Source organism: Cervus elaphus, chromosome 15, assembly GCF_910594005.1.
Source record: "Cervus elaphus chromosome 15, mCerEla1.1, whole genome shotgun sequence".
NCBI lineage: Eukaryota > Metazoa > Chordata > Mammalia > Artiodactyla > Cervidae > Cervus > Cervus elaphus.
The window spans coordinates 84230344-84253734 of record NC_057829.1 but is presented as its reverse complement, the minus strand read 5'-3'; the positions used below and the strand labels follow the sequence as shown (position 1 = coordinate 84253734).

The 23391-nt window shown below is 43.1% G+C and overlaps 1 protein-coding gene across 5 annotated transcripts in view; it reads right to left on the bottom strand.

The window, feature by feature from the left end:
• PLEKHA1 (pleckstrin homology domain containing A1) overlaps window positions 1-14790 on the bottom strand; it is a 53479-nt gene extending 38689 nt beyond the window's left edge. For 3 of the 5 annotated variants that reach the window (XM_043925617.1, XM_043925618.1, XM_043925614.1), the window contains exon 1: window positions 14496-14790. The gene's annotated coding sequence lies outside the window, so the exon portion shown is untranslated. Of the gene's footprint in view, window positions 1-13780; window positions 14453-14495 lie in introns of those variants that run through there. The other 2 variants (XM_043925616.1, XM_043925615.1) reach the window with 2 other exon arrangements.
• Window positions 14791-23391: the final 8601 nt, after the last annotated feature.

Here is a 23391-nt window from a genome sequence, read left to right as displayed (position 1 = left end):
GTGAGCCATGTGGAAAAAAATTAACTTGAAATGGTTTGGAAACCTAATATACAATTAAAATTCTAATACATATATACACACATCTATAAAATATATACTGATAATATTTTATGAATATATGGGATTCCCAGGTGGCTCAGTGGTAAAGAATCCACCTGTCAATGCAGGAGATTCAGGAGATGTGGGCTGGATTCCTGAGTTGGGCAGATCACCTGGAGGAGGCAATGGCAACCTGCTTCAGTATGCTTGCTGGGAAAATCCCAAGGACAAGAGAGGGCCACAGTCTGTGGGATTGCACAGACTCGGACATGACTGAGCACACACCCACATATATGAATATATACAAATATGAATGAAAGTCTTCATGACCTTAGGGTTAGACAAAGATTTCTTAGGTAAGACATGAAGAGCCTAACCCATAGAAATTGTTAATAAAATGGACTTAATCAAAATTAAAAACTGCTCTTTGAAAGACACCGGTAAGAAGTCAAATGATGAGCTGCAGAACACAAGAAAATATTCAGTACATATTTATCTATCACATAACACATATCCAAAAATAGGCAAGGAACTATTACAATAAGACAAACAAAAAAATTGGAAAATAGGCAAAAAAAACTCTGGACAGACAAGTCAACAAAGAAGATATACATAGTTTTTTAAAAATAATAATAAAAAAAAAGACATACAAATAAAAATAAGCATATAAAGATGCTCATCATCATTAGTGAAGAAGATGTTGCAAATAAAACCTGTGAGATACCACTACACACCTACTAAAATGGCTAAAACAAAAACAAAGAAAACCCTGGCAATACCTAATGCTGGCAAGGATGTGAAGCAAATGAACACTCTCTCATATTGCTGATGGAATGCAAAATGGCAAAGCAACTTGGGAAGACACTTTGGCAGTTTCTTAGAAAGTTACACCTACCCTTAACAATACAACCCAGCAATCCCACTCCTAGGTATTTATCCAAGTGAACTGCAATCTTACATTTACACAAAGTGAAGTGAAAGTGAAAGTTGCTCAGTCATGTCTGACTCTTTGAGACCCCATGACTATACAGTCCATGGGATTCTCCAGGCCAGAATACTGGAGTGGGTAGCCTTTTCCTTCTCCAGTGGATCTTCCCAACCCAGGGATAGAACCCAGGTCTCCTGCACTGCAGACAGATTCTTTACCAGCTGAGACACAAAGGAAGCCCATCTATAGCAAATATTTAAAACAACATTATTCATAATTGGCAAAAAGCAGAATCAAACCAAATGTTCTTTAACTGGTAAATGAAGAAACTGTTACATCGAATACAATGGAATACTATCTAGCAAGATAAAGGAACAAAGTAGAGATATATACAACGTGTGTAAATGCCAGATGCATTTTGCTAACTGAGAGAAGTCAGACCAAAAGGCTACAGGGAGGAGAACAGATCAGTGAGAGTGGCTGACTTCAAAGGATAATTTATGGAGTGACGAAACTGTTCTGATCATGATTGTGATAGGATAAACAACTATGTATTTATCAAAAATAGGCTCACATATCACACAAAGTGAGCTGTACTGCATACAAATTAAAGGAAAAAATAAAAACCTACAGTGATATAAAGCAGACATCAGTTGCGAGGGCTTGTGATAGGCCTGACTACAAAAGAACACTAGAGAAAAAATTTTTTGGCAACATAGCTGTTGCATATCTAGACTGTGGTAGAGGTAGAACAATTATATGAATCCATCAAAACTTATAGAACTGTACACTAAAAGGGGTAAAATTCACTGTATGTAAAATTATACCTCAATAATGGCAATATGTTTTTAAAACATATATACTCACCCAGAATGACTAAAATTAAAACAGATTGGCAACACCAAATATTGTCAAAGGTGTGGGGCATCCAGAATTTACGTATTGCTGATGGGAATGCAAAATGGTACAATCCCTGTGGGAAAAGTTCTGGCAATAAAACCAAATATACACCTAACCTATGACACAGCCACTCTATTTCTAAGTATTTACTCAAGAGAAATGAAAATATATTCATGCAAAGAGTAATTTATAAATATTCATAGCTGCTTTATTCATAACAGCGCCAAACCAGAAACAACACAAATGTCCATCAAAAGGTGAACAGATTTTTAAAACAGAGTATATTTATAACATGAAATAGCACTCTATAATATAAAGGAACTCGTAATGCATACAACAATATGGTCAAAATTCATCAATCGTTTTTTGGGTTTTTTTTTTATCAATTGTTAACTTTAAAAGTTTAGTGTATGTAATTTAACTCCAGAATTTTTTAAAAATCCAGAACAAAAAATTCACTGATAAATGTGACTACAAATAATTTTTTAAAAAAATATTCTGTGTGACACATCCTGATAGTAACTCAAAACCAGCAGAAAATACTTGCACCTTACATGACAAAAGGCTAACATCCCTAAAGTTCAGCTTGCAAAAAATGCCAAGGGCAATATATCAAAACTTCAACAGAAAAATCAATTAAGACATGAACAGATATTCTACAAGAAAAAACATAAAAATGACCCTTAAATATATGAAGAGATGCTCAACTTCACTCATAATAACAAAATCCCAAAATAACATACAGAGATATAACAGACATTGCTACTGACATCACAAAAAAAAGGCAACAGACTTCATGTGCCTCCTTGTGGAATTTATACCATCTATCACTTACGGGGGGAAAAAAGTGTAAAAATACCTGATACAAGATCTAACTACCAATTTATAGGAAATAGAGAAGACAGAGAAAAGAACATGTTCCACTATATCAGAGTTTCAAACAGAAAAAATTCAAACTCTTGAAAGTTTCTCAGGACAAACGACATGGTTTCTTCAGAAATAAATTCTAAAGGGGTTGGGGAAAGAAACCTGAGTAAAAACATAAAAATTAAAAGACCTGAAAAGACATAATCACAACATGTAGACCTTATTTAAATCATTAACAACAACAACAGCAACACTGGCTTATCTAAGGAAACTGGATATTTGAATACCATCTCAAGATATTAAGGAAATAGTTAATTTTTTTTCCAGTGCAATGACATTGTGGTTATATTACTAAGAAAATGGATCCTTATCATCTAGAGATATTTATTCACACAAAGTGTTACCTGAATAATCTGGAAGGAGGGATGGATGAAGGAGGGATGGCTCAGGTTGATATCTGTTGAGGCTAAATGCTGGGTACTGTAGTTATAACCATTCTGTCTGCTTCTGTGGATATTCACAGCTCTTCATTACAAAAAGAAAAGTTCCCCCCAAAATCTATACTGCACAGAGATACCATTTCTGATCTATGAGAGTGGCAAAAATTCAAAAGTTTGACAATATGCTATACTAGTAAGGCTGTGAGAAAATAGGAACTCTTTTAAATTGCTGGTGGGAATGCAGAATGGTACAGCCCTACTGAGGTGAATTTGGCATCATTTAACAAAATCAAATGTGCACTTCCCTTATGACTGACAATCCTACTTGCTATTGTAATTCTGAAACTCTTTTATTTAAATGATAGTACTTCATGTACTTCAACAATAGGCCAATGCAAACATATTGATGCTATGATTATATTTAAAATAAAATAAAAAAACTTATTTGTTATTAAGAATCGGGATTTTCACAGTAAGAGAAAAAATATACAAATGCAACACAAAACAAAAAATTCTACACAATGCATCTGAATGATGGAAAGCTATGACAAACCTCAGTTCAGTTCAGTTCAGTCCCTCAGTCGTGTCTGACTCTTTGTGACCCCATGGACTGCAGCATGCTAGGCCTCCCTGTCCATCACCAACTCCCAGAGTTTCCTCACACTCATGTCCATTGATTGAGTCGGTGATGCCATCCAACCATCTTATCCTCTGTCATTCCCTTCTCCTCCTGCCTTCAATCTTTCCCAGCATCAGGGTCTTTTCAAATGAGTCAGTTCTTCACATCAGGTGACCAAAGTATTGGAGTTTCAGCTTCAGTCCTTTCAATGAATATTCAGGACTGATTTCCTTTAGGATGGACAGGTTGGATCTCCTTGCAGTAAAAGGGACTCTCAAGAGTCTTCTCCAATACCACAGTTCAAAATCATCAATTCTTCAGTGCTCAGCTTTCTTTATAGTCCAACTCTCACATCCATACATGACTACTGGAAAAACCATAGCTTTGACCAAACAGATCTTTGTTGGCAAAGTAATGTCTCTGCTTTTTAATATGCTGTTGGTCATAACTTTTCTTCCAAGGAGCAAGTGCCTTTTAATTTCATGGCTGTAGTCACCATCTGCAGTGATTTTGGAACCCAAAAAAATAAAAGTCTGCCACTCTTTTCACTCTTTCCCCATCTACTTGCCATGAAATGATGGTACCAGATGTCATGATCTTAGTTTTCTAAATGTTGAGCTTTAAGCCAACTTTTTCACTCTCCTCTTTCACTTTCATCAAGAGGCTCTTTAGTTCTTCTTCACTTTCTGCCATAAGGGTGGTGTCATCTACATATCTGAGGTGATTGATATTTCTCCCGGCAATCTTGATTCCAGCTTGTGCTTCATCCAGCCGGGCATATCACATGATGTACTCTGCATATAAGTTAAATAAGCAGGGTGACAATATACAGCCTTGATGTACTCCTTTCCCTATTTGGAAACAGTCTATTGTTCCATGTCCAGTTCTAATTGTTGCTTCCTGACCTGCATACAGATTTTTCAAGAGGCAGGTCAGATGGCCTGGTATTCCCATCTCTTTCAGAATTTTTCAGTTTGTTATGATCTATAGTCAAAGGCTTTGGCACAGTCAATAAAGCAGAAATAGATGTTTCTCTGGAACTCTCTTGCTTTTTCGATGATCCAGCGGATGTTGGCAATTTGATCTCTGGTTCTTCTGCCTTTTCTAAATCCAGCTTGAACACCTGGGAGTTCACAGTTCACATACTATTGAAACCTGGCTTGGAGAATTTTGAGCATTACTTTACTAGTGTGTGAGATGAGTACAATTGTGTGGTAGTTTGAGCATTCTTTGGGATTGCCTTTCTTTGGGATTGGAATGAAAACTGACCTTTTCCAGTCCTGTGGCCACTGCTGAGTTTTCCAAATTTGCTGGCATATTGAGTGCAGCACTTTCATAGCATCATCTTTTAGGATTTGAAATAGCTCAACTGGAATTCCATCACCTCCACTACCTTTGTTCTTAGTGATGTTTCCTAAGGCCCACTTGACTTCACATTCCAGGATGTCTGGCTCTAGGTGAGTGATCCCACCATTGTGATTATCTGGGTCGTGAAGATCTTTTTTGTATAGCTCTTCTATGTAGTCTTGCCACCTCTTCTTAATATCTTCTGCTTCTGTTAGGTCCATACCATTTCTGTCCTTTATTGTGCCCATCTTTACATGAAATGTTCCCTCGGTATCGCTAATTTTCTTGAAAAGATCTCTAGTCTTTTCCATTCTATTGTTTTCCTCCATTTCTTTGCACTGATCACTGAGGAAGGCTTTCTTATCTCTCCTTGCTAGTCTTTGGAACTCTGTGTTCAACTGGGTATATCTTTCCTTTTCTCCTTTGCTTTTAATTCTCTTCTTTTCACAGCTATTTCTAAGGCCTCCTCAAACATTTTGCCTTTTTGCATTTCATTTTCTTGGGGCCAGTCTTGATACCTGTCTCCTGTACAATGTCACGAACCTCCGTCCATAGTTCTTCAGGCACTCTGTCTATCAGATCTAGTCTCTTGAATCCATCTGTCACTTCCACTGTATAATTTTAAGGGATTTGATTTAGGTCATACCTGAAGGGTCTAGTGGTTTTCCTTACTTTCTTCAATTTAAGTCTGAATTTGGCAATAAGGAGTTCATGATCTGAGCCACAGTCAGCTCTCAGTCTTGCTTTTGCTGACTGTATAGAGCTTCTCCATCTTTGGCTGCAAAGAATATAATCAATCTGATTTCGGTATTGACCATCTGGTGATGTCCATGTGTAGAGTTTTCTTTGGTGGTGTTGGAAGAGGGTGTTTGCTATGACCAGTGCCTTCTCTTGGCAAAACTCTATTAGCCTTTGCCCTGCTTCATTCCAGAGAAGGCAATGACACCCCACTCCAGTATTCTTGCCTGGAAAATCCCATGGACAGAGGAGCCTGGTAGGCCGCAGTTCATGGGGTCGCTAAGAGTCGGATAGGACTGAGTGACTTCACTTTCACTTTTCACTTTCATGCACTGGAGAAGGAAATGGCAACCCACTCCAGTGTTCTTGCCTGGAGAATCCCAGGGATGGGGGAGCCTGGTGGGCTGCCATCTATGGGGTTGCACAGAGTCAGACACAACTGAAGCAACTTAGCAGCAGCAGCAGCTGCTTCATTTTGTACTTCAAGGCCAAATTCGCCTGTTACTCCAGGTGTTTCTTAACCTCCTACTTTTGCATTCTAGTCCCCTATAATGAAAAGGACACCTTTTGGGGGGTGTTAGTTCTAGAAGGTCTTGTAGGTCTTCATAGAACTGTTCAACTTCAGCTTCTTCAGCATTACTGATTGGGGTATAGACTTGGATTACTGTGATACTGAATGGTTTGCCTTGGAAATGAACAGAGATCATTCTGTCGTTTTTGAGATTGCACCCAAGTACTACATTTTGGACTCTCTTGTTGATTATGATGGCTACTCCATTTCTTCTAAGGGATTCTTGCCCACAGTAGTAGATATAATGGTCATCCAAGTTAAATTCACCCATTCCAGTCCATTTTAGTTTGCTGTTTCCTAAAATGATTCCCGCCCATCAGAACAAGATCCAGTTTCCCCCTCAGTCAGTCTATCCCATCAGGAAGCTTCCATAAGCCTCTTACCCTTCTCCATCAGAGGGCAGACAGACTGAAAATCATAATCACAGAAAACGAACCAATCTGATCACATGGACCACAGCCTTGTCTAACTCAATGATTAACTATGAGCCATGCCGTGTAGGGCCACCAAAGACGGACAGGTCACGGTGGAGAGTTCTGATAAGACGTGGTCCACTGGAGAAGGGAATGGCAAACCACTTCAGTATTCTTGCCTTGAGAACCCATAAACAGTATGAAAAGGCAAAAAGATAGGACAGTGAAAGATGAACTCCCCAGGTCGGTAGGTGCCCATTATGCTACTGGAGATCAGTGGAGAAACAACCCCAGAAAGAATGAAGAGACAGAGCCAAAGCAAAAACAACACCCAGTTACGAATGTGACTGGTAATAGAAGCAAAGTCCAATGCTGTAAAGAGCAATACTGCATAGGAACCTGGAATGTTAGGTCCATGAATCAAAGCAAATTGGAAGTGGTCAAAAAGGAGACGGCAAGAGTGAATATCGACATTTTAGGAATCAGCAAACTAAAATGGACTGGCATGACAAACCTAGACAGCATATTAAAAAGCAGACACATCACTTTGCTGAGAAAGATCTGTATAGTCAAAGCTATGGTTTTTCCAGTAGCCATGTATGGATGTGAGAGTTGGGCCATAAAAAAGGCTGAGCACCGAAGAATCAATGCTTTCAAACTGTGGTGCTAGAGAAGACTCTTGAGGGTCCCTTGGACTGCAAGGAGATCAAACCAGTCCATCCTAAAGGAAATCAACCCTGAATATTCACCGGAAAGACCAAAGCTGAATCTGAAGCTTCAAAACTTTGGCCGCCTGATGCAAACAGCTGACTCAGTGTAAAAGACGCAGATGCTGGGGAAGATTGAAGACAAAAGGAGAAGGGGGTGGCAGAGGATGAGATAGTTGGATAGCATTACTGACTCCATGGACATGAATTTGAGCAAACCTCGGGAGATAGTGGAGGCATCTTACACTTAACAAACTGGGCACAGATATACATCCTCGGCAATCTGCTCCCCTCTGTCCTTCCCATCTCAGTAAATAGCCACTCGCTTCTTCCAGCTGTTCAGGCAAAATCTGGGTCACACTGGATCAAGACTTCTTTCGTTCCATGTCCAATCCATAAGCAAATCCTATTTGCTCCATCTTCTAAATACATCCAGAATCCCACCACTTCTCACCAGACATATTCCTGCCATTCTGGCCCAAGCTACCATCACCTCTCAGTTGGATTATTCCAAGGGCTCTCCTGCCCGCTTCACTCCATTCTCCATAAAGCTGTCAGTGATCTCATTAAAACACATAGTTAAGGGTTTATTCAATATTTGCAAGTAAACATTTGATTTAATCCTTATAACAACAATTTTACAGATGAGAAAACCAAAGAACAGATTTTTTGTTTAACTTTTTATTTTGTATTGGGGTATAGCTGATTAACAATGATATGACAGTCTCAGGTGATCAGCAAAGGATCTCAGCCATACATATACATGTATTCATTCTCCCCCAAACTCCCTCTCATGCAGGTTGCCACGTAACATTGAGCAGAGATCCATGAGTCTCTTAGTTCCATGACCAGAGATTGAACCCAGGCCCGCTACAGTGGAAGTGTGGAGTCCTAACCACTGGACCTCCAGGGAATTCCTTTCTCTAAGATCTCTTCCAAAGCACAGAAGGTTTTACAAATAACTTGTCCAAGGTCGTGCGATTAGGAAGCAGCAGAGCCAGGATCCAAACCAGAGGAATCTGGCTCTAAGGCCCATGCTCTTCAGTACTGCATAATGTCACTCTGCTCAAAAAAGCTCTGCAACTTCAGCTGCTTATTAGAATTACCTGATGCCTAGACTAGAGCATCCAGATCAACTAAATCAGAAACTCTGGAGATGGGATCTAAGCATCAGTACATTTTTAAAGCTCCCCCAATAATTCCCATGTTCAGCCAGGGTTAAGAATCATTGTTTTAATTCGATCCCATCGCATTCAAAGTAAAAACCAAAGCTCTTACAAAGATACACAGGCTTCCCCTGCCCCACTCAACCTGTCCCAAGCCCCCGTGACTGGCTACACATCTGGCCACTGGATGCCTACTACACTAGACAAGCTCCCCACTCAGAGCCTTTTAACTCAAATATCACTTTCTCAGTGAAGCCTTCTTGACATCCTATCGAAAACTGAAAATGCTCCAAATTGTCCTGCCATCCCATCTCCCCTCCCTGCTTCATTCTTCTTCTTAGTATTTATTGCTAACAAACAGTATCATTTACTTATTTATCTATTTCTTGTCTGTTTCCCGACACTGAAAAGTAAGCTTCATGACAGCAACATTTTTTTTTTCTATTTACTATTGTTTCTCCAGTGCTTAAAACAATGGCTAGAATATGGAAGGGACTCAGTAACAATTTGCTGAATGAAATATTAAGGAACCTATAATTATTGTATCAAATATTAACATTTAAGTTTCCAGACAGAAAGCTGCTTTTTCCTCATCTGATGAGAAATTGTTTAGGAGACTTAACTGATTTGCTTAGATGATAGAACAGATAAAATTGTATTATTAAAACCACCACAAAATCTATCCTTCAGATTTACTTGTGTTCTTAGGAGTGGTTAGCGTATACAAACACTCATTAGTTGACGCACACAGTTAAAAACACTTCATCAGTCAGCAACCATGAAGTGAGTCAAAAATAAAACAAAAATCAGAAAGAGAGAAAGAAAAGAAAAGAAAATTCTGAACAGTGCGACCTCACGAGGCCCATAGGACTTCAGCACTGTTTGTTGATTAGAAGTTGAGTGGGAATAGTCTTGTCCCAAAACTGTTGACAAACACAAAGCCAAAGATATACAGTCATCAAGGATCAAACATCCGTGAAGTCTGACACCAACACCCCCCCCCACACACACACACACAACTCAGGGCTGTGGTACCCTAACCAGTGCCTTATCATCATTCCACTCTATACAATCAATTGACAGAAGACAGGGAGAAAAAAGAAAGGTATTCCAAGTGTTCAGGAAGAACACAGAGAAAGGAAGATGCTGCTGTTGCTGCTGCTGCTAAGTCGCTTCAGTCGTGTCCGACTCTGTGCAACCCCATAGACGGCAGCCCACCAGGCTCCCCCATCCCTGGGATTCTCCAGGCAAGAACACTGGAGTGGATTGCCATTTCCTTCTCCAATGCATGAAAGTGAAAAGTGAAAGTGAAGTCGCTCAGTTGTGTCCGACTCTTTGCAACCCCATGGACTGCAGCCTACCAGGCTCCTCTGTCCATGGGATTTTCCAGGCAAAAGGGTACTGGGAGGCAGATGCTATCTACCCACAAACTGTGGAAGGGGGCCCCAAGAGAATCATTCACCAAGATCAGAAGCGCCCACGAGGAGCAGAGAGCGTCACCTCATTCTCCAGTTCGATGTCGGCTTATGAGGGAGACTGAGTGACTGTCCCAGGGCCTGTGTGAGCAGGGGGACAAGGAGAATTGTTGAGAAACGGCAGGCAGCACACAGAAAGGGTGCAGACTTAAGCAGCCTGCGTGCTGCCATCTGACATCAAGAGGAAGTAAGCTTCCAGTGAGTTAAGTGAAAATTACAGCAGGTAGCTGGACTTGAGCTGTCTTTCTGTTATCAAAAACTCTGGATGGCAGAGTGAAACCCATCTCATCCCCAAACACTCATACGAATCAGCAGGCAGACTGAGAGGACAGAAACAAGGAGGACGGAGTATAGGCTGGTAAAGGTCTACCCGCAGCAAATTTCACATCCAGGGACTATGCAGTGGGGAGTTTCCCTGCAAGATCTCACCAAAATTTCCCGTTTGGAAGCCTATCAGTCAACATTAATGGCCTGCCATTGTTATTCAAGAGAGAACTTTATTAAGATGGTGAGAGATAGTTGCCTTTTTCCGTTTTTCTTCTAACCAGTCCCTGTCCAAATAGACCGACAAAGAGGGAAAAGAGGTATCCAGGGAGCATGCAACAACCCCTCCCCACTGCAAGTGCTTTGAGGATAAAGTGGCCAGATATTGGGGTAAAGGAAAAGAGGGGCTTTCATAGACTGAAGGTCTAAACTGAAATAGATTAGACTGGAGCTTTTAAAAGCTGTAAATGATAGAAAAGCTACCACTCGCCCATGGAGTCATGAGGTAGCAAGAGGGAAGATCCAACAAAGCATGGTTCAAAGCAGTTGATGCTGAAAAATATAACCATCTTAAGTCCGGTTCTCACCAAGCTCAATGACCTGAGGACATATGGAACAGCATCACTGCCCTCACTAATGAGAGGAATACCTGATGTGGAAATCCCCATGGGGGATTTACTGTACCTGGTAAGACGCTACATTAGAAGTCCTCTGAGAGTGCTTCCGATTCTAAGTGTCTGTGACTGTCCTTTCTTCAAAAAGAGGTTAAACTTCTTGAATCCAGAATCCAGATTTCAATGGGTAAACTATTAAAGGCCCAACAGAGTAAAACCACAACTTTTTGAACAATAAAACTCTCAGATTGATAAGTCTGATAAGAGTTTCATGAAGGAAAAAATATTTAAGACTTCAATATTTTTAAAACTCTCACGACTTAAGTAGACTTAAGTGTTAAAAAAAATCCTAAGTGACTTTGATTTTCTTTTATATTCAACAGAAATTTCAGTTCAAAGAATGTTTACAATATAAAATCCTCAAAATACCATCTTCCTGAATCAAAGCAACTCAGCTAATCAAAGGCTTACCAAAATAAACAACAAACACATGTTTGCTTAAATATCTTCTAGGAATTACAAACTCACATGTTCTTTATCATACAGCAGCTACTAGGAAAAGAAATCACTCAGAGTTCAAATGGTTTGATGTCACTCATTAAGCACAACAAAGTCCTACGGCTATAGCAAATACAACAATTTTTATCTTTATATTTGAAAAATCCTACACTTTTATGTTTCTAAAAATAATTAAGCATTACAGACAAGTGTCTAAAGCCACAGAAAGTTTCTACCCTAAGAACTCTTTCCTGATACCAGTAAATAAATTTCCAAATGCTATGGACTTACAAATGCTCAAAAGAAGTAAAGCTAAATTTTAATATTTATCTCCTAACAAAGCCATTTTATTGTATTATTGTAGATCTAAATGCAAGGCAATCATTTTGAAATTTTAAATCAAATTTTAATATTATCAAAAGTAAAATACTCAAGCATGTAAAAAAGCAATATGTGTATATTACCTCAATTCACAACTTTGGCAGTTACCGCCACAGAACTTGAAATTTTCTAATAAAGGCAGAATGTAACTACTGTCACATCTGACTAATTACTACATTTTGTTCAGAAAACTATTTATCTCCCTCATTCTTAAATGACAATTATTTAAACAAGAATAATTATTTAACATCAAGCAGTGCGTCAATGTGAAAGCCCAAGTTAAATTACACTAATAAATTACTTCACAGATTTTATTCTAGATTACAAATTGTCATCAGCAGAAGTAACTGTGGGTTTGGCAGTAGGGCTGTAAAAACTTTCAGGCTTAAATAAAGGTCTTATTTTTTTTAAACTGCATTAAATGTTTTTTGAGAAAATGCCTTATAAAAAGATAAAATGTTTCCACCTCTCTCAAGTACTTTTCAAGGAGTCTTCAACATCACATCCTATATATTAACAACCAACTTGTGAGTATTGCCCACAGTGACTTTTTAAAGAAAATAACTCAATGCTATTCTTAATGTCCTTAAACAATTCTAAAAAGGTCCTTCCGGCTTATGAACTCAAGGCAGCTTCCTAACAATTGTTTACTTATCCTGTTTCACTGTCTCTCCTAGTCCATGACAAACTCAAATTTACACACCAGTTCTTTCCTATTTTGCTAAGTTGCTAAAACTTAGGAAAGGGGGGATACAAACCTGCTACTTCCCGCCTTTATCCAAAGCAACAATAAAAATACTAATTAACAAGATAAAGTGAGGCAGAAAGCAATTTTATACAAATCACATCTTCTCAATGTCACAAAAGTTATCCTCTGCTTACCACAAAGTCCTGGCCATATCCTTTGATATGGATATACTCTTCAAGAGAACCCTGTCAATGGATACACTGTAGGGCTTACAGCTCTACAAAACTGACTATTAACTCAAATTCTGCTAAGCTTAAATATTCTTGCTTAAATCTGCAAATATTCTAACATGTCATTTCCCCTGGGGAGATATGGCCAAATTAAGGATATTTTAAACAAACTCTTTGGGGAAATATTTTTTGCCACAAACATGTTAATATGAAAATTTGAGTATGAAAAAAATAGGCTTTTTAGTCAGAAAGAATCTTACTATTTTTTTTAAATAACAATTCTTCAGTCTTTTGCGAAGAAAAACAGTTTTACAAAATTAATTTTTCAAGTTTTTGTCTGACTCATATAAAGGGTACCCAAATTTTACTGAGAAGTATTTCAACGGCATTAAACTAACCCAGAGAGTTTGGAAGCTGAGTGCTTGGGGGAAATAAAGCCGACTGATCAGTAGTTCTAGGATAAAAGACAAAGGTATAAACCGCATAGTGCGCTATTGGTTCCAGTCATTAAGCACACAGGAAATAAGATTTTTCTAGTTGAAAAACGAATTCACAAATGGCAATGGCTTCCTTAAAGCAAAGAAAATCGTAACAAAACTGACAACGATCAATCATAAAATAAGAAAACAAGTATTATAGGACTGGAAGGTGAAATAGGAGGAGAAAAAATGGCACAAATTGCCTGCCTCTATCTTCTATAACTTCCTCTTATATCTGCCTCCAAACAACAACGATCTAGTTTCATTGCTGAGGTGCCCAGCGGGGTCAGATGCTCTGCCGTGGGGCACAACACAACTAGAACTCTACCAAAGGCCACTTTCATTATGACAACACTCTCCCCTCTGATGGTCTATCCAGGACGGTCAATAGAAAGCATCCGAAAGAAACCACAAACCATTCAAGCAGGTCCCAAAGCGGTGCGACTGGCAGCTGCTGGCCTCTTAAGCTTTCAAGACCTGGGTTCGCCTCCTCCGTCCTACCTGCGTGACCCTGGACGAGTCACTTCCAACTTTTTCCACCCTATGGTCATTGAACCACGAGAGTGCGAGGGTAAAAAAGCACGAATACTGCAGGATGCCGGCGGGGGTACACTGGGCGGAGTCGACTTCTGACTCGGCGAGTCCTAAAGCGAAAGCGCAGGAAAAAGAAAACCGTGCCCCAGGCGGCTGAGCACCCCCTCCGGGGGGTGGGGGGTGGGCACAACCCTGAAAGTCACCCCCGCTCGACAAGCGTCGCCCGCCGGGAATCCCCACCACCAACCCCGACAGCTGGCCGGCCGGGCCAACCGGGAGGCGAGGGCGCGACGGTACTTTTGAACCGAGTCACCGCAGAGCTCCTCTGCGACGGCCGCCCGGGGCGCTCCCCACACCCTCCTCGGCCGGACGCCGCCGAGGGCCGAGGTCAGGAAAACAATGAGGGCGCGGGAGCCGCGCGGGAAGAGGGACCCCCGCCGCCCATGACCTCACGCGCGCAGGTGAGCCCGGGCCCCCCGCGGCCTCGCCCAGGTGCAGCCGCGCCGGCTGACCGGCCAACCCCGCCTGAGGAGGCGCCTCGGGGAGCCGGGGACGCCGCGCCGCCGCCCGCCGCCGCCGCCGCCGCCCCGCACTCACCGGCGCCCGCCGGCCCCTCGAGCGTCCCAGCTCGCTTCAGTCGGCGCCGCGCTCCGGGAGCCCGGCCCCGCTCACCCCTGCCCCGGCGCCGCTCCTCACACTCCTCACGCCGAACTTCAACGGCGGCCCTCGGCCCCCGGAGCACCCGCGCCGCCACGGTCCGGGGAGTGGGGCGGGGGGGGGGGTCCCACAGGCACCCACAGCTGCCGGGAGCGGCGCCCACGACGGCCCGCCCGCGCACTGCGCACGCGTGCCCGCGCCGCCTCAGCCCCCCAGACGGCGGCCGAGATTCCGGAGCGGGCACTCCCAGCCGGCGGGGAGAGGACTACAAGTCCCAGCAGGCACCGCGCGGACCCCGGAGGCGCGGCGGGCCGGGCTCTGGGCGTCTCCTGGGTTCCAAGGGGAGGGCCGCGCGCGGAGCTCTGGGCCCTCGCGCTGCGTTGCATCCTGGGATCCGTAGTTTTGGAGGAACGCGAGGCTTGGCTCGCGAGTGGAGCTCAGGGTTCTCTTATGTCACCGCCGAGAACTTCCAGGCGCAAGGATCTTTAAAAATAGGCTTCATTCGCGACAGACAATTTGTTTGCAAGTAATCCCATAAATCAGTCCGGGAAGTGTAAAATTCACAGGCTGCTGGGTCACCTGAGGGAAAAAATGCTTTACCAGCTCTTCATGCCAATTCTTTTTTCTCCTAACAATTTCTCTCTTCCTAGAACTAGCTCCGCCTCCTACTTAGTAGGACAGGAGGCTTAGGGAAACTTAAGAATGATTAGTCAAAATTCAGTTAGTCGATATTCAATTAGTCGACGGGCTGGAACATAGATGTCTTATTATAAATATTTATTCGTAAACCTACCATGCCATGCCAAGTCCCTTGAGAGGCGCTAGACACATGCTAAAGGGTCGTCCTGGCCTCAGGGAGCCTGCGGTTAGTAGCCAGTCCTTAAACCGGTAGGATAAACACAGCTGTTTAGGAAATGGAGAAACCAAGCAAATTAAAGAGATAGTGGGGATGAGTTTCTCAGCAGTTAGGCCTGTGCTTTAGAGCCCACGTGCTACTGAAGCCCTCAGGCCTTACAGCCCTTGCTCCACCACGAGAGAAGTCAGTGAAATGAGAAGCCTGCACAGCGCAACTGGAGAGCCGTCCCGACTTGCCTCAGCTAGAGAAAAGCCCGTGCACAACAAGACCCAGCACAGCCAAAAATAAACACGTAAAATTATATATTTAAAAAGAGAGCGATGGGGGAGACGGAGGGGTTCTTTGGAGAGAATGGTCAGGGAAAGCTCTCTGAGGAAGTGAATTTTAAGCTGAAACCTGAGGGGGGGAAAAATCATTCAGACATGCAAAGAGCTGGCAAAGGATTACAGGCCACGGCTTTCACAGCACATGGCACACATGAGGCTCTCGATAAATATTTGTTCCGTTTGTGTTCTTCTTGCTTTCTTTCGCCTAACCAGTCTTAGATCACATCCTTCCCCCATCAAAATCTTTAGCAACACCTTTCAGAACATCCTTCCTTATGTGAAGATGTCCAGGAGACAAATCAAGCTGCTGGGACAAAAGGCACAAGATACGTGCGGACAAGCCTGGTGACACGGATGGAACCTTGACGACTTAACCCCTTCTTTATTTGTGAACTGGGTCAAAAGTCTCAGCACTTGGCCTGGCCTCCTGACTCAACTCTGTTTATGAGGCAGAGAACCGGATTTGGAGTTTGCCTTCCTCGGGATCCTTGAGGAAGCTTAGGTATTATCTCATCTGAATCAGAGGTGGAGTTAAAAATAGCCCTAGACTTACCTGTGGACATTCCCCTGTGTGACCTTAGACAAAGGGTGACACTCTACCCTTCTGATCCTCAGTGACCTCAACTGCTCAAACTTCCAGAATGTTCTCAGAGTCCTCTAAGCTGATAGAGAGGAAAATGCTCTTTAGACTGGATGGAATGGTCCCGCCCTGGCTCTTTCAGGCTGCTTGTCTTCAGCATTTCCAAGATGACTGTTCTGTTATCTTTTGAGAAACCTTAGCTGGGCTGCCTTGCTGACACCTGTCTTCCCAGGGCCACATTTCCTCATCTTTACAATGGTTGAAAGGATTTGGCCTCATCGTAGTTTATAAACTGGCCAGAGCTATTTCCTTTTGTCCACACAGTGGGTTTTATTTTTAACTGAATGGGCGGCTAGCATTTAAAAATAGGGAGATTTCACCAGATGTCATTTGCCTGATCTCTCTGGACATTTGAGCTGCTTGTCCCTGGCCAGAGGGTCTAGAAGGGTCTCCAGCTCCAGAATCCTAGAAGATCCTAGATGGGACATATTTAAACTTAAGAAAAATATTCCTTTGTTTATCTAAAATTCAAACTTAACGTCTTGTGTTTGATCTGAAAATCCTAGCTCAGCGATTAGGCCACTAAAGCAGAGAGCTCTCACTCCCTCCAGATGGGACCCAGAGCGAATCTTTCTCCTGATGGCTATTCTCATTTGACATCATTGACTGAGTGGTTTTAAATTATTCCTTTGCTCTTTTTGGGTAACAATCCCCAACGGTGGTTTGATTCTGACTGTCACCTTTACAGACAATGAGGAAAAACAGAGAGGTGACTCAAATTGCCCAAAGACATACAGCAAAGTAAGCCCAGGGCTACTCTGAGGCTGCTGTGTAACCAGAACCTGTCAGCATCCTTCTATGTGGCTCTGGATCAGCGAATAAACATGATGGTCCCCTTCCCCCCACCAAAAAAAAAAAAAAAGAGAAAAGAAAAAGAAAAAACAAAACAAAAAAACACTCTCTGCTTTTCCTCCAGTCTTTTTTTGGATGGAGAGGTTCATTGCATAACAGGGCTTTCAGTGTTATTTAAAAAAAAAAAAGTATGTGGAATATTCCCTTGTTGAAATTACAGTCTGGGAGCAAACCAAGAACATTCAGGACCCACAGACGGCACTGAGAAATGCTGGAATATTCCATGGATACTTGTCATCCAAAGAAAAGGGAGAGGAGGAGTCTGAATTCAAGAATCTGCAGTTTACCTTTAAAACATTCTTGTCATCACCATCATCCTGCCTTGCAGGTGTAAAGCACTTGTTTCCAGCAAAAATATTTATTGAGCCCCTCCTGTATGCTTACCTGCTGGGCTCTTGATCCTCCATACAGACTTTAGCTCCTTTGACAATGCAAATTAAAACAGTGAAGAGAAGTCAGGAGAATAATGCAAAGTCACACAAAGAGACCAAGCACTTGACTTTTCCTCCCTTCACAGACACTTTGTAGCTCTTTCCCTGCTCTTTTTTTTTTTTCTGCTTTATTTTTTTCTCCTTAGCAATGACCACATTCCCACACATTATATGTTTTACTTATTTATCTTGTTTATTCTCTGTGTGTCACACTAGAAGGTAACATTCACACCCACAGGGATTTTATCTGTTTTGTTTTGGTTTGTTTTTGGCCATGGGATGTTGCGTGGGGGATCTTAATTTCCTGACCAGGGATCCAACCCTTGCCCCCTGCAATGGAAGTACAGAGTCCTAACCACTGGACTGCCAGGGGATCCTCAGTGCCTAGAGTAGAAATATCTGTAGAATGATGGATACCACCAGTTCTCTCCATGGACAGAGTCAGAATCAGAAGTTAACGTGAAGAAGCAACTCCAGAAGTAAACTTCTGTTTTTACTAAAAATCAGAACCGAGAGACACCAAAATGCAAACATGAATCACTCATTCTCTGAACCCAGCATTTATCCTTTCTTATCCCCTTCAGAAACTGGCTAGCAGAGAGTGAAAGACAGTTCTTTCCTATTTTTTGGTGTGAAAATGAACCCCACACCCTGGGAGGGGAGTTGTGGGGGTTGCTTTTGAGGTCAAGGAGTCAGAAGACTGGCCCGCCCGTGTACCTGGTCTCAGCCATGCAGTAGGAAGAGTGATTCTCAGTCATTAACCTGGACATAGCAGGATGAGGTGACCTGCTCAAAATACAGATAAGGTGACTGATTCTCCTTCTGAAGCTAATCCTTGTGTCCTGGGGCTGGAATACAATCCTCCTTCAGGGAGGAGCTCTAAGGGACTGCCCATATGTCATACTTACTGAGGTTCAAGAACAGGATTTCCAAACAGGTCAGCAACCAACCTGACTTCCAGGCTCACAAAGGGAAGAAAATTGAGGGTTGGGGAGGATGACTGCCTCCAAGATGTTTGGAAAGCAGGACCACCTGCCCTGGATACACTTTCCTGCCTTAGGACAATCAGGCAACAAAGAAGGAGCCTGGCATGGAATATCGCCTGATGCCACAGGAGCCCTAAGGGTCCCCAGCAACCCCTGTGATCACTGGGGTCTGGTGAGGTCCCAGCCCCATCAGATACCCCAGTTAGGTCATGCATTAACTATTCTGACCACATGTGGCCAGTCTGCAATTCCTATAAGCCCCAAAATTGCAGAGCACACAACGCCTGCATCTTCCAAACATGTGGACTCTTGCTCCAATGTGACATGAAAATTTGCAAAGGAAGATGTTCTGAAGCCAAAGTACTTGTCCAGGGTCACATCTGAGCAGCTAATTGCCACACTGAGGTGGGGAACATTCTAGAAGGTGAAGGCTCTTTCCAGACAAAGCTGGGGGAGAATTTGGGAATGAGTCCCTCTTGGGCAGTGGAAATTCCTCCTCAGACCCCTGCCACTCACCTATCTAAGGCTAGCTAAACCCAGCTCAGGTCAGAGGCCAATGGTTTCACTCATCCATGTTGCCATTTGTCAGGAGAATGTTTCCGTTCAACAAGAACAAATGCCTCAAGCGTTCAAGAAGGCTGATGTGTGCCACCGTGCTGTGACCCCCAGGGGAAGAGCAGCAGATGTCACAGCTTCCACCAGCTGACCCTGTGGGCACCAGGAAAGACAAACAAAAACCCTGGTCTTCTGGAGTCCATCTGAGCTGACTAGCCTTGACCTTGGGCTTGTTACCTTATTTCTCTGAGCCTCAATATTTCCTCAGTGCCTATCAAATGGAATTGGTAACAATTCCTACTTCACAGCCTCATCCTAAGTCTTAAGTGGAATAACACATGTGAAGCCCTTAACCAAATGCCTGGCACATACTACTGGCTCCATCAGTGTGATCTTGTTTGGCCCACTTCCTGAGCCTGTCTGAGCAAGGTGGATGACACATTCAGAGTCTCTCGCCTGGGTAGTGAGTAAGTTCTAGAATTATTTCAATTACTGTGGACCACACACGTAGCTGGATGACGAGATAGCAGTGGTCATTGTGGTCTAAGACCTTGGGGAATTCAATATGACTGGGGAGCAGGGCCATGTGGACACGCTGCTGGGGAAATAAAAAGGGCCTGATTTGGAAGGACCCAGGATGCCATTCTCGGGGGATGTGATGGCTGATTTTATGCATCCACTTGACTGGGTTAAGGGATGCCCAGATAGCTGGTAAAACATTATTTCTGGGTGTGTCAATGAAGGTGTCTCTGGAAGAGACTGACATTTGAATCAGTACACTGATTCAAGATCACCTTCCCCAACATGGGTGGGCACCATCCAGTCCATTTAAGGCCTGAATAGAACAAAAAGGCGGGAATAGGGTAAATTGACTCTCTCTACTTGAGCTGAGACATCCCTCGTCTCCTGCCCTAAAATATTGGACTCCTGATTCTCAGGCCTTTGGACTCAGACTGAATTACACCACTTGTTTCCTGGTTCTCCAGCTTATAGACAGCAGATAATGGAACTTCTCTATAACTATGCAAGACATTTCCTATAACAAATATCCTTCCATATCTATGTCTGTATATCTGTCGATCCATCCATCCATCTCCTGTTTGTTTCTCTGGAGATCTCTAATACAGGGGAACTTCAATTTGCTTTCCCAAGCGCTCTTTCCACCCCCTTCTCCTGGCTACAAAAATAAATAAATATAAATAAATTGACGTAAGAAGATTAGAGCAGGATTGTGATGACTTCATCATTTCCCATCCTCTTTGTTCCTTTAGAAATCTTTCACTTACACCTAAAAACTGGAACCACCGCTCCAAGCCCTTCCCCATCCACAGTCTTAACATCAGGGCAACTCTAAAAATAACTTGCCTTTCCCGACCCCCTGGCATGTAAATACGTCTTTGTTCCCGGCTGGGCATTTAATAACTGTACTTTATGGTGAAACAAAAGCTGTAATCAGAGCCCAACAATGGAAGCTGCAGTCAGTGCTGAACAATACCCAGAATTCCCATGGTGATCCCCCATCCGCAGCTGTGAGAACCAGAAGTCTCGAGCATGGATTCCATTCACAATTATTCGCCTGGTCCTAGTCCCCCTGTGGCTTATTCGAATCCCCAGCTTCCCTGCCTCCTCGGCAGGGCTTTCGAGAAGCTGAAAGGGGATGCCAAGCCTGGGCCCCTGCCAAGAGCAGCCCATGCAGGTGTGCACGTGAGGCTGGCCCTGAGAAGCAGGGGGACAGGGCCAGGCTGCCCCGAGGCTGGAGACTTCAGCAGCTGTCTCTGCACCAGCAATTCATGCAAGACTTCCTGCAGATAAAAGAGAGCTTTACACTGATCTTCTTATCCAGCACAGCAGTCTATGCAACCCAGGATAAGCCTGGCAGCTGGCTTCTTCTCCTGCCAGATTCAAGCCCTAGAACCTCTGAAAGAAGTCTTTAAAAGCGACCACTCCAGTGAGTCTTAAGCCTTATTGCATGTCAGGATCACTGAGTGCTTTAAAAGTATTTCTTAGGACGAGACCCCACCCTAGACCAATTGAATCAGAATCTCTGGCAATAAGGAATTAACCTTAGCATTATTTGTTTCTTCTTTGTTTTGCTTTGAAGTAAAACTTAAATATGTTTTTTTCCAGTAGTCACATATGGAGGTGAGAGTTGGGCCATAGAAAAGGCTGAGTGTAGAGAAATGGATGCTTTCAAACTGTGGTGCTGGAGAAGACTCTTCAGAGTCCCGTGGACTACAAGGAGATTAGACTAGTCAATCCTAAAGGAAATCAACCCTGAATATTCATTGGCGTGACTGATGCTGAAGCTGAAGCTCCAATACTTTGGCTACCTGATGCGAAGAGCTGACTCACTGAAAAAGACCCTGATGCTGGGAAAGACTGAGGGCACGAGGATAAGGGGGCAGCAGAGGATGAGATGGTTGGATGGCATCACCGACTCAATGGACATGAATTTAAGCAAATAGATAGTAAAAGACAGGGAAGCCTGGCATGCTGCAGTCCACAGGGTTGCAAAGAGTCGGACATGACTGAGCAGCTGAACAACAATGATAACTTAAATACAGTATTATGGGCTGAATGTGTCCCTCCAAAATTATACATTGAAGCCCCCATCCCCAATGTGACTGTTTGGGAGCTGGGGTTTTTGTGGAAGTAAATAAGGTAAATGAGGTCGTAAGGATGGAACCCTGATCCAATAGCATTAGTGTCCATACAAAAAGAGACACCAGGACTTCCCTGGTGGTCCAGTGGCTAAGACTCTGTGCTCCAAATGTGGGGGCCTGACTTCGATCCCTGGTCAGGGAACTAGATTTCACATGCTCCCACTAACAGTTCGCATGCTGCAACTAAGACCCAGTGCTGCCAAATAAATACATACTAAAAAAAAGAGGAAGAGACACCAGAAAGTTCAAAATGTGAACACTCAGTGCAAAGGTGGCCGTCTCCAAGTCAGGTAAAGAGCCTTCACCAGGAACTGAATCAGCCAGCGCCTTGGTCTCAGGCTTCCAGTCTCCAGAATTATGAGAAATAAGTTCTATTTAAGCCACCCAGTATAGTATTTTGTTAGAGCAGCCAGAGCTAAGGCAATGTAGTAAAGTCTACAACTCTTAAGCATACAGACCAATAAACTATGTAACAACCATCCAGATCAAGACACTACATTTCTAACACCCACAGAGGCTTCCTATGCCTACTAGAGGTAATCACTCCTCAATTTCTACCACCCGTAGATTAGTTTTGCCTGTTCTGGTACGTCATGTAATTGTAATTACATACTATGTTGTGCACTCTTTGAGGTCTAACTTCTTTTGCTCAACATCCTACCTGTGAAATTTATCTATGTCACTGAGTGTTGTTAACAATTTGCTTTTTTTTCTTGCTATGTAATGTGTCATTTTATGAGTTAAGAACAATTTATCTACTCTCCTATAAATGGACATTTTGGTTGTTTCCCCTATTGTTTCTTTTTCCGTGTTGCTCCCTCTGCCAAAATGGCCCTTCTCTCCAGCTTCATTCCACCCCCTGATCTCTTACAAATAAAATCTCCCTACTCCAACAGGCAAGCACGAAGACCCCAGGCAAAACTCATTGTCTCTGAGAACCTTTCTGACCTTTTGGAGCAATGAGCCTCTCTCCTCTGTGACACCACTGCTCTCCAGTTTGAAATTATTTAGGGGGATCTCTGTCAAGGGACCATGACTTCCTCAAGGACAGGGACCATGTCTTAATTATCTCGATAATCTCAGCCCCCAGCACCGTGGCATGGAGATAGGAGGGGTCAAAAAATAGTGACCTAGGGACTTCTCTGGAGGTCCAGTGGTTAAGTCTCTGTGCTCCCAATGCGGGGGGCATGGGTCCAAACCCTGGGTAGGAAACTGAGATCCTACATGCCACACAGTGCAATGAAGGAAAGAAAAAAGAAACCGCCAAAGTGTTTTCCAGAGTGGCTATACCATTGTACATTCCTACCAGCAAAAAGGGGCTTCCTAGGTGGTGCTTCCCAGATGGCATCACCAACTTGATGGACATGAGTTTGAGCAGGCTCTGGGAGTTGGTGATGGATGGGGAAGCCTGGCATGCTGCAGTCCATTTCAGTTCAGTCACTCAGTCATGTCCGACTCATTGTGACCCCGTGGACTGCAGTATGCCAGGCCTCCCTGTCCATCACCAACTTCCGGAGCTTACTCAAA